The 16,927-nt window shown below is 40.9% G+C and overlaps 1 long non-coding RNA gene across 1 annotated transcript; it reads right to left on the reverse strand.

Annotated features, from left to right (window-relative positions):
- Positions 1-4,433: 4,433 nt before the first annotated feature.
- LOC130166953 (uncharacterized) lies at positions 4,434-5,582 on the reverse strand. The gene is made up of 3 exons (XR_008827214.1): positions 5,296-5,582; positions 4,965-5,146; positions 4,434-4,850 (listed from the first exon to the last, which is right to left on the reverse strand). It is a non-coding gene; the product is annotated as an uncharacterized LOC130166953 (long non-coding RNA).
- Positions 5,583-16,927: the final 11,345 nt, after the last annotated feature.

The following is a 16,927-nucleotide window of genomic DNA, read 5'->3' on the forward strand; positions in this document are numbered from 1 at the left end:
GGGAGTGAAGGTGCCGTAAATATAAAAATTCTCAAGTCTGTTTATCTATGTACAACAAATGTTGACCTAAGTGACACAATGAATTCAATAAAGCTAAAACTTTTTTGTTTTAGAAAATGTCAAATGTAAAACAGACGTAATAGTTGATCAAGGGGCTTTTGCTTTTTATGTTTTGTTTTTTATCTTTCTGTTATTTTATGTAAAATGATTCTGAAAAGATTGATGTCCAGACTGTGCGCATGAAACAAACATATTATTACAGTCAATTTCAATGAAAAGTAGTCAACTGCATCCGAGTTTTTTATGAAATGTGACTAGAAGAATAAATCAAGGAAACATCATTCAAAATCAAACATCTATGTAATCTTGCACTGTATAGAATATGTATTCCATGTTTATTTCATTATTTCCACAGGTAATGGGAAAGCAGTATCAAGTCTATGGACCATGGCTATTTTGATAGCCAAGTGAAGACGTGTGCAGCATCTCCTGTCTGTGTGATGTGTTGTACCCTGAGCCAGTTCACCTGAAAGCTGCATCCATCAAAAATAGCAGGGGAGCAGCTGCTCTAAAACCCTCACTGTATGTGGGAGCGTTGTAAAAGTAGCCTGTGCTGTGTTTAAGTCATAGACCTGCTCTCAGACTTGTGACTCAGTTGCTACAAAGATGAGATGTTGTCAGAGGATAAAATAATATCAGCATTTTGATTGTTGCCATGCCACAAGTGGTCGGAGGGCACCAGGATACACAAACCAGGCAAATGTTTGGGGCCCCAAAGGAGAAAAGAGGCCCTTGATGGCCCTCCATTTTGGCACATTTTGCGACGACAACTATACACCCCCGTAAATCTCCCTTTAAGACACTATATTGTGCACTGTCGCTGCCCCTAAACCCAGCTAAATGAGCCCCTGATGATGCGTGCTGTAGCCAGCCCCTTCCACAGCCTGCATAGGGGGTGTTCAGGGAACATCAGTAAATTGTATGGATATGAATGTGAGGTGTTTAGGGGACATCTAGGCCACACCCACACTGCTACGTTTTGATTTTAACACAGCATTTGAAAATAAAAACAATCTCCGTCCATTAAACACACCTGAAAATGGATATATTCATGACCATTCAAGTGCACTGAGCGTGTGCAAGCCGCTGTAAACAGGAAGCAGATTGTCTACTCTGAAGTTAGTTAGCTGCACAAAATACTACGCATGAGGAACAGCAAAGCGTTAAAATGGAGAATTTAACTGCACAACAGTTGCTAGCAAAGTCAACACGGTCAGTAACGCTTGTAAATCATTTTCCATGTTACATCCACCACTGGTAATCGAGGCTGATTAGACCCAATCAGGGAGCGACCATGGATGTCTACATCATCGTTTCCAAAGGTCTCTGTTTTTGCTTTTCCAAACTACAATGCAACCCTGGAGTTTTCAAACTAAAATGGGTCCAGCACATAGACTGTATATAAAGGGTCCAGCAGCATTTCCAAAAGTCTTGGTTTTTCACCGCTCCAGAGCAGTGTGGACGCCAGGAGTAAACATGGCAGAAGGGAAGAGATGAGTTTTAAAAATAAAACGTAGTAGTGTGGACGTAGCTGGACAGCAAAGTCTCATAGTCACTCTCATTAACACTAAAGATTGAACACATTTTTTCTCACATTGTCAAAAAAAATACTGTGTTTAAAACAAAACAAAAATGAATGAATGAATGAATGAATGAATGAATAATTGAAAGTGGGTACATAATTCCCCAATTCCACTTGTTGTGTTTGTTCTTTTTCCACACCATGGTGGTGTTTGCTGTGCAACAGCCTTGTTTTCTCAGCACCTGCATGAGTCAAGTGAACAAAGTGTATTCACACGTAATTTGTCCCCAACATCCTTTGCTGTCAGGCTTCACACTCATTTCTCAAACAGCAGGAGCTAAAGGTTTGTTTTTGAAAGAGAGAGAAAGCTGTCCCATCTGTCCCCGAGTCAAAATCTAACACCAGTCTGCATAGACCCACTCAGGCAGTTGGTCGTGACATTACTGAGAGCCCTTTAATTGAGAGACTACAATCAACATGTTTACTAGTTTGTTCGTGGTCAACAAAGAGATTTGCTCTAAGGCCTTCAATGACTTTAATCAAGCACAACACAGTCTGTCTTGGGCACAAAGGACAATGCTGCGCTGAGATGACTAACAGCTTTCTTTGGGCTGTCAGCTCATCAGAAAACATGAAAATGCTACACCAGATGGATGGAGCAGGAAAATATCCCACTCAGTGCATTCGCCAGTGCGGCAATCATCTCCTCAGCCTCTTGGCTTGCCGCACTAACAGTGCAGGAGCAATCTGGTGTGTAAGAAACTCAGGTACATCCGACTGAATTTGTTCATCTCGCCTCCCGGTCCCAGTGTCCACTGCAGGGGGGAAATAAATCCAATCTCTTAGGTGTGATAGAGGTGGGGACCCTGGGATAGCTGATAGCTAACACAGGGGAGAGGAAAGAGAAGATTAGTCTACTTTTTCTCCTCATCCGCCATTCTGTCAGGCAGGGAACAAGGTGACATGATCAACTGGGCTGGATCCTGGAAGCTGGAGGCCAAATAAGACAGGGGCAGGAAAAGGCTAAAAGTCCTTTTCCCAAGGATTGATTGCAACAAGGCAAGAGAAAGAGCGAGAGAGAACAGACACTGATGGATGGATGGATGGATTCGAGGAAGCGACTGTTTCACGAGAGGAAGCTATGCTATCATGTGAACCTCCACCAGCACCAACAGCACCAACCAGTGAATCCTCTCAAGAAGGGAAACTGGAGACCCAAGAGCTGTAATGGAGAATTAATCCTCTGCTCTTGTGCTCTCATGTCTCATAAGGATACATATTATACAGGAACTTTCTCTCTTACCACTGTCATAAATCAAGTGCAACAAGATTTGAAATGTTTTAGAGATAGATACTAGAAGCTGAAACCCCCTAAAGCAAAAGTTTCGAGGAAGATAAAAAGGCTATTCTCAGCTTTCTTGTCTACAATAAAGACCGGATTCTCTGTAAACCTTAATCATGTTCCCTATAGGTGTTTTCAAGCCAAGGTTCACAGTATATCAATGAAAACACTGCTGCAGTGATTAATGCTTTGTACTCTGTTGCATGCTGGTGATTAGTATTTACTCTTTGAGCAGGTCCAGTGAAAGCCTCAGCCTTCATAACTCAAAGGCTGACTGAGGATATGAAATGTAAATCCATCAAGTCCCAAACTGAACTTTAAAAGATGATGATTGCTGCAGTGTGTGCTTTAAATGATATTCACTGGAGGTTGATGTTTAGATAGGCTAAATATTATTTGACTGGCTGCCGGGGGATGCAGGTAGACACTGGGGCTGCTCCTGATGGACAAGAATTGCTGGTTTGAGGCTGAGGCTGCAGAACTGACGCGTGTATGTGACTTCACACTGAAGCCGGGGCCGAGAGCTCGGGGCTGTAGGTGAAGGCTGATGGAAATGATTATCAAACACTGGGGCTGGTCGCAGCTGTGGGGGCTGAAGTAGTAGTCAGGAGTAGATATATGTCCATTGTCTAGTATTTTTTAATTCACAGATTAATCATTTAGTCTGTAAAACATCTGAAAACTGAAAACGTCCATCAATAATATCCTAGACCACAAGGTGATGTCAACAGATGTCTTTTTGTCTTACAAACAGTCCAAAACACAAAAATATTAATACTAATGTAGTGCAAGAAAAGCCGTGAAGTCTGAGATTTGAAAACCTGGAGCCATCAAATGTCTTTGCTTGAAAAAGTGACTTAAAATAATTCAAACTAGTTTCTTTTGACTAGTTAATTTACTAAATGTTGCAGCTCTGTTCAGGGGCTGAAGCTGGCCTCTTAAAAAAAAAAGGCTGCAGGTGGAGACGGGCTGACAATGGTTTGCAGGCAGAAACTGCTGCAGACATGTGCTGCTGGAGCTTTTATTGTGAAGGCTGTGGCTGGATGTTGAAGCTGCGGTTGAGACTGGCTGCCAAGTGAATGGGATTTTATTTGTGCTTGTGCTTGTGCTTGTCATGGCATTGAAATCTTTCCAAAGCCAAAGACCACAGTGTGAATGGTTATAAAGGATTCAATTCTTCTTTTGTGAAGACATGGCAGAATTTTATTTGAAAATACATTTTGAAAATCATTTCAAAATTTACATCCTGTTTTTAGTGTCTGGCCAGAGATAAACCATGACTGAAACATCTCAGATCAGTTGCTGTGCAGCACATGTATATGAATATGTTGTTTATTCTGTAGTTGAACAGATTGTCCTTGATTCCTGATCAGTGTTAACAATTCATGTCACAGAACCTTTAGGAAAAAGGTAAAACCTTTAAATTATTTAATCTTAATGAAATGAAATTCTTAATAAATCATTAACATGAGAGGTTAAACAGTGAAAGATAGTGATAGCTGCTGCATAGTGACGCTGATCCTGAAGCTGCACATGGGGGCTGTGGCTGAGACTGAAGCCCTAAAAGATCAGATAAAGGATTAAGCTACTGTCTTTAGCTTCACTGTAGCTGTGCTGTAACTTTTATTCTGCTACTTCGTCTTTTATCCTACATTAACTTGTTTATTTTATTTGACTTTTTTCATGTTGCCTTGTGTGTCTGTTATCCTTTGTCTTACACAAATGAATTTCGCTCTTCTCCTTAAAGGGAAGGCCTTAGGCTGCAACTTACAGGCAGTAGCTGCAGGTGGAGGCTGGGGATTGCTGCTGTGGCTGAGGAGGCAGGTAGCTGTCAGGCAGGTGGAGGCTGTGGCTGTAGCTGGTAGGAAGAGGTGGAGGCGGAGGCTGCAGTTGGTGAACGGGACTTGCATACAGAGGGCTCAGCTGCTGTGGGCAGAAACAATATGTAGGTGTATTTTGTGGCTGCACTGAAACCAAGTGAAAAAATACAATTACATACATGTATTTTAAAGTTGTTGTTGTCACTTAATGTTAGTTTACATGCAGTAGCTGCAGGTGGAGGCTTAGGGTGACTGCCACAGGCTGTAGGCAGTGGCTACAGGGGCAGCAGGCCTGCAGAGGCTTTAGGTGGAGGCTGGGGATGAGACTGGAAGGAGCAGGAGGCAGCTGGAGCAGAGGCTGGTTTACAAAAGGCTCTTCAGCTGGATGTGGGTACTGAGGTCCTGAGAAAAGTAAAGTTGTAGGCAGCAAAGATCAGCACAACCTGTAGACAAAACCACATTCTCCAGATATTATGTTTTCCTGTAAACTGTGCTTTAAAGAGACACGTGTGACTGAATGTGAGCTTACTAACTGTCATCTAATGTCATACTTCAGGTGGAGGATGAGGCGGTGCTGTTGGAGGTTGCAGGTGGAGGCTGAGGGTGGAAGGAGCAGGTGGGGTTTGGTAAGAAGAGGCTTCAGGCTGTGAGTGGAGCTGCTGGTACTGAGGGACTGTGAAAGGTCAAAAGGTCAAAACACAGTTCAATTGTACGATAAATGTTGTTAAAAGTCAAATCATCATGTGAGACATTTTCATTGAGAGGCTGTAGCTGCAAATGGCCCTCTGTAGTTGGAAGGTGGAGCTGTTGCTTGCTTTCTTATGTACGAGGCTGCAGGTGGAGGCTGGCTGATAAAGACTGTAGTTGGAGGCTGGTACTGTGAGAAAAGCAAAGACAAACATCACCACATTAGTACAACAAGTAAAACAGCACATACAAGGTGTCCTGTTGAAGTGTGTTACAAGGTACAGTTGTTATTAAATTGTGGTTGAATGTCATCTTACAGGCAACAGCTGCAGGTGGAAGTGGAGTGGAGGCTGTAGGCACAGACTGGTGCTGCAATCGACCTCTGGAGGATTTGGGTGGAAGGTGGTGCTGTTGCTGGCTTTCCCTGTTCAGGGAGGGGCTGAGGTGGAGGCTGATGTTAAACATTGCAGAGGCTGATGATGTTAGCTGCTGTAGGTGGAGGCTGAGGTCGTAGGTGTTTGTAAGATGAAGATGGAGGCTCAGGCTGCATTCCAGGTTGACTGTTTGTGAAATTGAGTTTGATTTATCTGAGAATGATCTGAAGGAACTTTGATCTAATCTAATATCTATTTACAGTTTTGTGTGATTTAAGGTATTTGATCAATATGATTTCATATTCTTCACAGTTATATACAACCATCACTATTGTAATGGCAATTTTCATTGTTCATCCGATTTCCCATAAGCCAAAATAAAAAATAATAAAAATAATATAATCTGCCAACACTAACTAAAACTGCTCCTACAACTATGTTTAGGTTCATCTTGCTTTTCTCCTACAGGGCTCGGTGGGGCCGGTTCACCTGAGATGTCCTCATGTATAAGAGTTGGATAGATTCCTTCTCCAGTTGAATCATTTACTTTCAGGAGTCCGTCCCTTCTCTCTTGAATGGTGACTCGTGGACGGCTCAGTTTCTCCCACAGGTGCTGTTTTATCCTTTGTCCAAGCCGGAGTCTGTACGGCCGAGGACGAGCACTTTTGTACCTATGAAGAGTGAGAGACACAATAATTAAATTATAAAGGTGAATGTGATTAAAGCTGTTATTATTTGACAAAATAAAGCAGAATTCAATTATTATTTATATTGATAATGGAGAAAATTTCCATATTAAACAGTTTCATAAATGTTGTGAGACACAAACATACCACAGATTTTCATCCACCACAGAGTGGTAGATCTTCTGATACTCTTCTACAGAGTAACCACGGATCAGCAGAGGCGTCTCACTCTGTGGGACAACATGCTCCTGGACACCAGTGGGGCTCAGCTCAGGAGTGGAGGACACATCCTGGACCTCAGGGAGGTCTGGAGAAGCGGTTGATGTTTCAGGCTTGGGGAGGACGACTTGGACCTGCACAAGTTCAGGAGAAGCAGTGGAAGGCTGAGGAGTCGGAGTCAAGCCCAGGACCTGGGGGAGGCCAGGAGGAGGGCTTGAAGTTTGGGGCCTGGGAATGAAATCCTGGACCTGGAGGGGCCGAGGAGCACATGGTTCATGTTTGAGAGATGTCAGTGTCTGGCAGACGTTTACCAATAAACTAGATTTAACAGTAAATTTATACCCGATACACTGCAGAACACTGACTGTGTCAAATTAACAGATTGTCCATTTGTCCAGTTTACAGATACAATCATTTATATACAATGATAATTGTATGGACAATATGAGTATATTTATTTATATTTAATTTTAGATCATTTCTATCCATTGAGATCTTCATTATCAATGTGCAATGTGTTCAAAAATACTAAATGTGAGTATTGACCTTGTTACAGCAGCCTGCAGGTTTGTCCTGAAGCTGGCTGATCCTCCTCCTCTTCCTGCAGCGGGTGTTTTCTTCCAAGGGAACAGGCTCACAACACTGCAACAACACATGTCAGAGAAAGGTTCAATTAAGATGAAAGGAACAAGTCATATAGAATTAATTAAATTTACATCATAATTGCATGCAAAATAAGAAAGAAAGAAAGAAAAAAGAAAAATAAGAAAAAAATAACACAGTATACTGCATGAAAATCTGCTGAAAATAACCAAGTGCAACTACTTCAGCAATGTACTTAAACTTTCACAACATGACGATATGTCATTCCACACACAGGACTGTAAGAGAAAATAGTTTTGATACATTTTGATCATATGAAAGTGAGGTTCTGTTAAGATAAGAGCAATAAGTGATGTAGAATAAATTGAATTTAATTCAGTTTTTTGCAAAAGGTCTTTTGCCTGAAAATGTCTCATAATCTGAATCTGCTGCAAATAAATAAGCGCAAATATTTTCATCAGCATCACAGTGTGCCGAGGTAAAAGTACAACTGCTCATTATGCAGAATGACCCCATTCAGAACAATATTATATTACTGGATTATAATTATTGATGTATTAAGCATCACTTTAATGGTGCAGCTGGTAAAGGTGGGGCTCATCTGAACTACTTTACATACAGCTGGGCTGAATTTATGATAACACATCCTAACTGATTTTTCTATTATACTAAAGTAGCTTAAAATGGAAATTCTCACATAAAGTGTACGTACCTCAGATATGTACTTATTAACAGTACTTGATTTCATGTACTTAGTTACTTTCTACCATTTAAAACATTGATGCATAAGTGTGAGGAAGCTGATACAGTCTAAAGCAAAGTGATAAGATAAGGCTGGATTACCCACTGACAAAGCAGGAAGCTGTGCTTTAGGCCAGAATTACTAATTATTGACTAATAACACATACACAATACACAGAGAGTGGGGTTGAATAGGGGCCCAAATCATTGTTGCCCTGGGCCCGGGTCTCATCAACACCAGCATTACACCAAGGAAGGTTAGCCTTGCAGGAAAATGGACCATCATTATTAACCTTAAATACATTTGTTAAAATGTTAAAATGTTTGGGATTAAAATAATTTTAATGTATTTTTACTTGTTAAAGACTTAATGTTGCATTTATACAAAGCCTATGTCGTTCATTATATGCTGATTGTTCTGAGTAATTATATATTTATATGGCCTAACTTAAAATATAGCCTATGAGAATATTTTTTTCCATATGTTCCAGTCCTATAGAAATATTCTCATAAAACCGTGTTTTTTTTCAGTGTTTACTCTCATATTCAGTTATTATCACTCCACAAAGCACCTTCATCACACACTGGCTGCATATTTCAAAGCCTCTGGCAGTCTCAATGGCAAAACACTGTGTATTTCTAACGTCTTAAAATCTCACATTTTCCATGGTGGAAGTTGTTTTGTCGGCGTCAGAAGGTCTTTGGTAGAAGTCACGTCGAAAGAAATCGACACTGGAGATGTTTGTTTGAGAGAAATCGTCGAGTGAAACTGTGAAAACTTCTTTTTCTTCACTGGTTGAGACTCTGGTTTGTTGATGTTTAAATATGGAACATGTTGAATGATGCACGTGGAGACGGCACATAGCAACATGGAACGTTTCATGTCCACGTCCACGTAACGCTTCATCCAGTCAGTCACGCAGCTCAGTGGCTGATATTTGTTCAACAGCTGTCATGAATTTCTCTCATTCAGCAGAGAAATGTGAAATCATTCATCTCAAGGTCTGCACAAACTCAGGTAGAGAAATAAAAAAATCAATTAATCCAGATCAATATTCTATATTCACGCTGATGAGATGCTGTTTTTAAAGGACCATACTAGCGTTTTAGCTCCTATAAGGTTGGTTTTATCCAAATGAACCTTAATTTCTCACTTTAATTCCTAAACCTTTAACTTCTTCATTTCCAAAAGATAGCCTACACCGCTAAGACCTGTGTTTCCATAAAACAAAATGCAATTATACCAATTTAAAATTTAAAAAGTGCTGCTTAAATATGTAAAATATGAATTTAATTGACTTTTTATTTCAAAATGTTTTTACTTTCATCATGTTAGATTTTTCTTCACTGCTGAGAAAAGTAAAATGAGTTTAGAAAAACATTTTACCTGATGTTTGACACTGGAGGATCTAGTTTGTAAAAGTCAATCAAAAATTTAATTTTTTTGAACATTTTGAACATTTAAAAAAAAAAATGTGAATAGAATAAATGAGGAGGAGGCTGTTTAATCCCTCCACCCTTTCTCACACACTGCGGTGTGTACATACCTGTTGGTAATTTACTGGTTTGTGGTAACTTGATTGATACAACTATTGTGGATTATTTAGAAACACAATATAGACTCAAATGATCAAGACTTTTAAATTCAAATGATTTTCCACACTAAAGTTCAAAAATAGATGTTTGGGAGAACAACTGTGTATGTGAAAAAAAAAGAGCTTTGTGAAATCTGATAAATTGTCACTTGAGTCAGCATCAGTTGGGGTTGAGGCCTCCATGTTTGAAAATGAAAAGTGTCTGGGGGCGTGGAGGCAGAATGGAGGTCACCAGCTCAATTTTTATCTTATTTTTTTTATTTATCTATTTTATTTTTAAAAACTGTCCATCATGAATCCAGCAACGTTAAGAGAACTTCATATTTCATTATTTTCCAATGCATTATTTGAAGTGTACCCATAAGAAGATATATTTGTGGTTTTAAGTACCAAAATCTATCTCATCTCAATGAAATATTACACCTCAGGCTTCTCTGTGGAGCTCGAGCAGGTCCTGCAGCAGGTCGGTGTCTGTTTTCTGTGGGATCACATAAAAATAAAACACTCAGAGAAACCAAATCCTACAAGGTTGGATGGTCAGTCCAGGTGGGCTTAGGGCATGCCTAAGGGTGCTTTGATACATTCACAGTATTAATATCGAACCTAGACCAGCTGTATAATCAAAAAAGACATGATCCTTATACAACCAGACAAAACTGAAAGTACTATAAACTGAACTTTAAGTTTTTAGGCCCCTGAAGATCCAGGGCCCTAGGAAGTCACAAAGCTTGCCTGGTTGGTAATCCAGCCTTGGTTTCTGTGATAAGAGGGATTTTTTTGGGGCATTTTTGCCTTTATTCATGTAGTGAAGGTAGAGACAGACAGGACAGTCAGGGAGAGAGAGAGGGGATGACATGCAGCAAAGGTCCACGAGTCTGATTCAAACCCATGACCACTGCGGTTGGGACTAAGCCCATGTGGTACGTGCTCTACCATGTGAGCCACTGAGGCGCCCCAATAAGAAAGATTTTTAAAAAATGACCACAAGTAATACATCAGTACATAAACCACAGCCGTTTTTATAAAAGACTATAATATGAACACATGTGTTGTTACATGCTGTGCTTGCTGTTGCATTGTGAAATATTTTGGCAAGCAGCAGAAGTGTGGTGGAGCAACAGAAATGCTTAATTGCAGCTTTTCAATCATAACTGTATCTGACAACAGCGGGCTTATTAAAACCTACCAAACCGCTTTGTCAATAATTAGGTTTGAGAGATATGTAAATTGCCTCTGTGTTCATGCGATTCTTCCCTAATCGCTGGCAGCATCTCGTGACAGGTAAATCGATAGCCACTTACACAGGTACCTATTCATTCATGACCGTAACAGGCATCATGGAGCACACATCCTCCAGACATGTCTCCATTTACCCTTGATCAATGAGTTCATATGAGACTAGACGACACGCGGTCAATTGAATGAATGTGGGTGTCAACAATGTGTGTCCTCCTCTCAGGAAAATGAATGCGCACCTGCCACAGTGTCAGCATTTTAGAAAAGGGATTTTCAACTTTGGGAAAATATGGTTTTTAATTCATGAGCTGAATGTATTTCATGAGAAGTTTACTTACTGTAATGTTTCTAACCTTGCTTCACCCCTCCGGCTTCACCTGTTTCTGTGCAGTTACTGGATAAAAAAGCTCGCTCTTTGTGCTCAGTGGAAGATGATAACACACACACATGTGAAAAGGGAGAGAGACAGATCAACAGTGACAGGGAGAGGGAGATGAAGGAGATGAGCGCTGATTGACCTTGACCTTGACTGCTGAAGTGGTGTCGTCAATAATGTTGATGTCACTTTGTGTTTGAAGAGGCAGACGCTGGAAGGATTTGTGACACTTGTGGCTCAGCTCTTGTCACAGACACAGAAAAGGCCATTTTGACACACACACACACACACACAGTGAGAGAGAGAAAGGGATTTGTTCCTTGGAGAAAACTGGAGTGGAGTGACTGGGTCTTAGAGCAAACCAGTACAGACCACTTCAGCTGACTGAGATGGTTTTACTTTTATGAAAGGGCAGCACTGAATCATCATCTGAGCAGAATGAATGTGATAGATATTATAGATAGTTATAGATAGACAGACAGACAGACAGACAGACAGACAGGCAGACAGACAGAGACTGACAGACAGACAGACAGACAGACAGACTTACAGACTGACTGACAGAAACAGACGGAAAGATAGATAGATAGATAGATAGATAGACAGACAGACAGGCAGACAGACAGACAGACAGAAAGAGACTGACAGACAGACAGACAGACAGACTTACAGACTGACAGACGGACAGACAGACAGGCAGATAGATAGATAGATAGATAGATAGATAGATAGATAGATAGATAGATAGATAGACAGACAGACAGACAGACAGGCAGACAGACAGACAGACAGAAAGAGACTGACAGACAGACAGACAGACAGACAGACCTACAGACGACTGACAGACAGACGGACAGACAGACAGGCAGATAGATAGATAGATAGATAGATAGATAGATAGATAGACAGACAGACAGACAGACAGACAGGCAGACAGACAGACAGACAGAAAGAGACTGACAGACAGACAGACAGACAGACTTACAGACTGACTGACAGACAGACGGACAGACAGGCAGATAGATAGATAGATAGATAGATAGATAGATAGATAGATAGATAGATAGATAGATAGATAGATAGATAGACAGACAGGCAGACAGACAGACTTACAGACTGACTGACAGACACAGACAGACAGACAGACCGACTGACTGACTGACTGACTGACTGATAGACAGATAGATAGACAGATAGATAGACAGACACCAGTGTAAGTGATTGAAATTAAATTGCAGTGGAGTAATCACTGCTTGATGACAGTAAAGATTAATGAGACATGTGCGTAGCAAAGCATTCAGGGTGTGTAGCTGCAGCTCTGTACTGGGCTTCAGAGTGAGCTCCTTCTAAAGAAATTGGGAGAGTATCAAGTGGCCTTGTGCGTAATATCAAAGGCACATGATAAAGGCAACGTCTCAGGCTGATTTAAAGGGGCTGCTTCTGAAATTCAGATTGCACCGGCCTCAATTGTCGTCGCTCAAGGTCTCAAATGCTCACGCACGCAGGAAATGTAGCTGAACATAGAGAGATCCAGCAGGACGTGCCGCGCTCCAGTGTATAATGTGAGAAATTCAAAGCAGTGCTGCCGGCACATGCTGGCTACAGGAGATTGTTGTAATATGCAGCCCCTAAAGGTGTGATTCCGATGAAAAACAACGGCAGCAGGAGATCTCACTTTATTAGCGCTGAGAATTAAACGACATTCTGCTTAATAAGCAGAGGGTTAGTGAGCCCAAACATGCTTATTACTCACGAAAACACCCATCAAGAAACCCTGAGCCTTTATATTATTCATGTGCAGTTCAGCGCTGCTCCTGTTGTGTATAAATAAAGTGTGTGGTACAACTCTGAGATCTCTAAGCTTTGCTCCAACATCATGAATTATGTAGAAAAAAAGCACCGAAGCAAATGTGAAGTATGACGACACCGTGTTTAAGAGGAGCTATTTGTAAGTTTTGATATTGCTTAGCATTATCAGCTGTTTACTTACCAGACAGTCAGTCTCTATCATGTCTTTTTTTTCTATTGAAGCTAGCACGCTAACCAGCTAGCCCCAGTCTGTCTTGTCACTTTCCGATAGCGACTCACTGCAGCCTCCAATCTACCCTGAAGATGTAGCCCTCCGGAAGGCGCATTATAACCTCTTCTACTATAAAGACGACAATGGCTGAAACTCTTGTCAGCCTCTTTCACCACCACATGATGCCAGCAAGAAACGTGTTCAGTCTTAGAGAAAACTAACATATAGCCCCTTTAATTAACTGTGTAGTAGATAATGTGACATCTCTTATAGATAATCTGAAAAATTAACTCATTTTAATCTGAAAACTATATAACCAGCAATGAAAGAGCCACCAGTGTAACATGTTTCATTTACTTGCGAATAGAGCAACCTGAAGTGTTGATGAAGTACGCTACACTCTTTTTCCCTCTCTGTAAACTAGATTCACCTCAGCCTCAGTCAAAATTTAATCTCCTTTTGGGAGAAATAACCCAGCACAAAGGAGGACCGCGGCAGGAAAGTTGTATTTTACAAGGAGATGCTTTGGTCACTTGATGTAATTGAGAGGGGATGTGCAGAGAGCTCACTCTCCCTATTACTCACTTCCACTTCAGACCCTTCTGCTTTACAGGGTTTCATCTTCACTACGTTATTGAGTCCTAAAACACACCTGCTCCCACAGCGTGACGGCCTCGCTCTGCCACTAAACGCTAAGTGCTTTGGCTTGTCTTTAAGACCGCGAGCTCTGTGGGAACTGTTGCTCCATTATAGCACTGTGTAAAATTTTACAAAGGCATAATGTTTATTTCTGTCACAAGACGATGCCGTGCCGCACCAGTATGTGTGTCTCTGAGCCGCATGTAGTCAGCACAAACTGTGACATTTTCACAAGTGGAGAAAAAAGTGACCTTTCACAGGCAAAATACAATGTTTCGTAACAACGTTTACGAGCCTGCCTCACACATGCGCCAGGGCTGTGAGACCTCCTTATGGTGCTGCTTTAAAGTCCTGATTAATTCTTTAAATGAAAAAATCCATCTATGCAAAAAGTGAATTATTGAACAGGGTTCTATACACCCAGCCAAGTGAGGATCTAACCAGAACATTAAAAATGATCAAAACCACTGGGAGTTTATCCCAATGATAAAAGTGAACGGTCTGTCAACAACCAGACTAAAGCCTCACTGTGCTTCATGTGAAGTGCCTGTTGGATCATCTCACAGCGTCTGAAACCTCATTTCCGATGGTGAAACGTGAGAATATTGCGTTTCCAAACAGATGATCCAACAACCATGACCACTTTATGCAGCAGTTGGCCAGATGTGAAAGTACGTAAAGTCTGTCAACCGTCACACCCATGTGCAGTATATGATTCATCCTGTCAAGACAGACTACAAAGACACGTAAAAGACACTGAATCCTGTTAAACTCTTTGGCTTGTACATGCACACAAGAAAAGAGAAATCAGGTTATGCGGGTAAACAGAAAGACTTGGTTACATGCTCTGTAGTAACCTTGTTTTATTGTAAATCTTTGTATACATAAAACAGTTCAGTAATCAGATTTCTCTTCTATCCCCGCCCTTTTTCAGGAAGCATTTCTTACTCATTTTATCTTGTAGTGACACAAGACGCTGCTTCCTGACAGCGAGATGGACAGCTCTGTGGTGAAAGCATACAACTTTTCCTTACTGTGCAAATGTGTCTGAATTTTGCAAGCACTGGAAACTGACTTGTTTAGAGTTCTTCAGGCCACCTTACTTTTAGTTTTAGTTGGATTTAACCGCAAGTAAGAATCACTACACGTAATGATTTACCTGCCTCTCTGCTGTCACTTTCCCTGCCTTTACCCTGCACATGCCTATATATAAAAAGCTGTTGGGTCTGAGCTCTACCTCATGAGCTGGACACCAAATATGTTGGATTTCGGTTGTCTATCAATTTATTGGCTATCATAAATTAATAAAATATTCATATTAAAAATATTAATATTAAATAATAACTTTAAAATTAATTAAAGTCCTCGGGGCACCAGCCTAAACTAATAGGCAAAATAGCCAATATGGTTTTAGTCTCAATTTATTACCATTAATCTGGAACTCTGATTAACCATTAGCTTACTAACTATAACCAAATTACCAAATCAACAGTAAGTTAAAGTTGAAGGATTGGAATTCTACCGAGTAGAGGTTGGCAATATTCACGCTTGTGCAACATTAAACACACCAGTAGTTATACTTAAAGGCATTTATTTACAATGGACAGGAGATCTGGTTTTGTTTGGTGACACCCTTGGGGGTCACATGTCACACGCTGACCCACACTGGCTGGCCAGTAAGGTCCGTGGGGGGGAAGGGTCGTCCCCAGGTGTGAACAGTGAGGAACTGTGGAGTGTGAGTTGCTTTGTCCAGTGGAGCAAAGAAACATCTGGTCTCTTGAATGATGAATCCCAACAAAGCAGATTAGAAACATGGTTATGTGTCACTCCAACCTTCCTCTACCTGGTCTGACTGTATCATGTGTCTTATCCTTCAGTAGTTTGGACTTTGTAAAAGATATGCAAGTTTCCACTGTTAATAAGAAATTCATTTCTATCTTAAATGGCTTTATGATTTGTTAGCTGCTGTGTAAATGACATTTCAGTCGTGGTTAATTTAGTGTTTTCATTAGTAGGTCCGGACTGTAATTGTGTTTGAAGTTAAGCTATCTTTGTTGTATTATCATTGATAAGTAATTATTGTGTCTTAATTAATAACTTATATTTATTATTTTCTTCTTTTGCCAGACAAACCAATTCAAACCATTCCTTATGAAAAGAATGGACTGGAAGCCCTTTAGCCTTTGCTCCATCTGAACAGACAAACCACTGGGCTGATTCATATTCCTGGAGCCAGACTCTCCTTTGGATCACATTATTCAACCTGAATAACCCACAGAAGCCAAACACATCGGCTCTGCAGGAGAAATCAGGTTTCTCTAATCCTCTACCCCAATTATGAAACTGGTTTCCCCTGGCTGAAGACATTCATGATATCAGGTCACAGCAGAGAGCCGATAACCTGGTCCCCACTGTTGGGAATTAGTACTTCACGGTTACAGTATTGCAATTATATATTTTTTAGTAATGAGTAAAGTAAGGGATTACAGATTGAAATTCAGTAAAAACAGAATGTTACTAATCACAGTCCCTTACTTCAGTATATTGGGGTTTGGCTCGTTTGCTTGTCTCACCAGGAGTTTGATGGAGGATTGAAATCATTTTGCTCTTAGTGGACAGAGGTCTGGTACATGATAGCTTGGCACAGGGGCTGGAGGTGTGCGGAGGCAGCTGGCGTGCACCGAAAGAGGAGAAATGACGGTGGCCCGGAGAGCTCAATGCGCAGCAACTTCAGAAAACACATGCAAACAGACAAAACACAAACAAATTCAGAAAACATCCTCATCGATTTGACAACACATGAGCTGCAGATACAAAATACACAAACAGGCACAAACATGGAAGTAGCACCAGCAACAATGGAAGTGTTTCCAGGGGGACACTAAAAAGTGATGAACCCGGCTGGTACACACTTGTTGTTCAAAGCTTTGTGACATTTGAAGTTAAAGGCATTGAACATCAAGTGCGCATTGACGTATTATAACACATCCATCCAGATGTGTCCCAG

This window comes from Seriola aureovittata, chromosome 3 (genome assembly GCF_021018895.1).
Source record: "Seriola aureovittata isolate HTS-2021-v1 ecotype China chromosome 3, ASM2101889v1, whole genome shotgun sequence".
In the NCBI taxonomy this organism is placed as follows: domain Eukaryota; kingdom Metazoa; phylum Chordata; class Actinopteri; order Carangiformes; family Carangidae; genus Seriola; species Seriola aureovittata.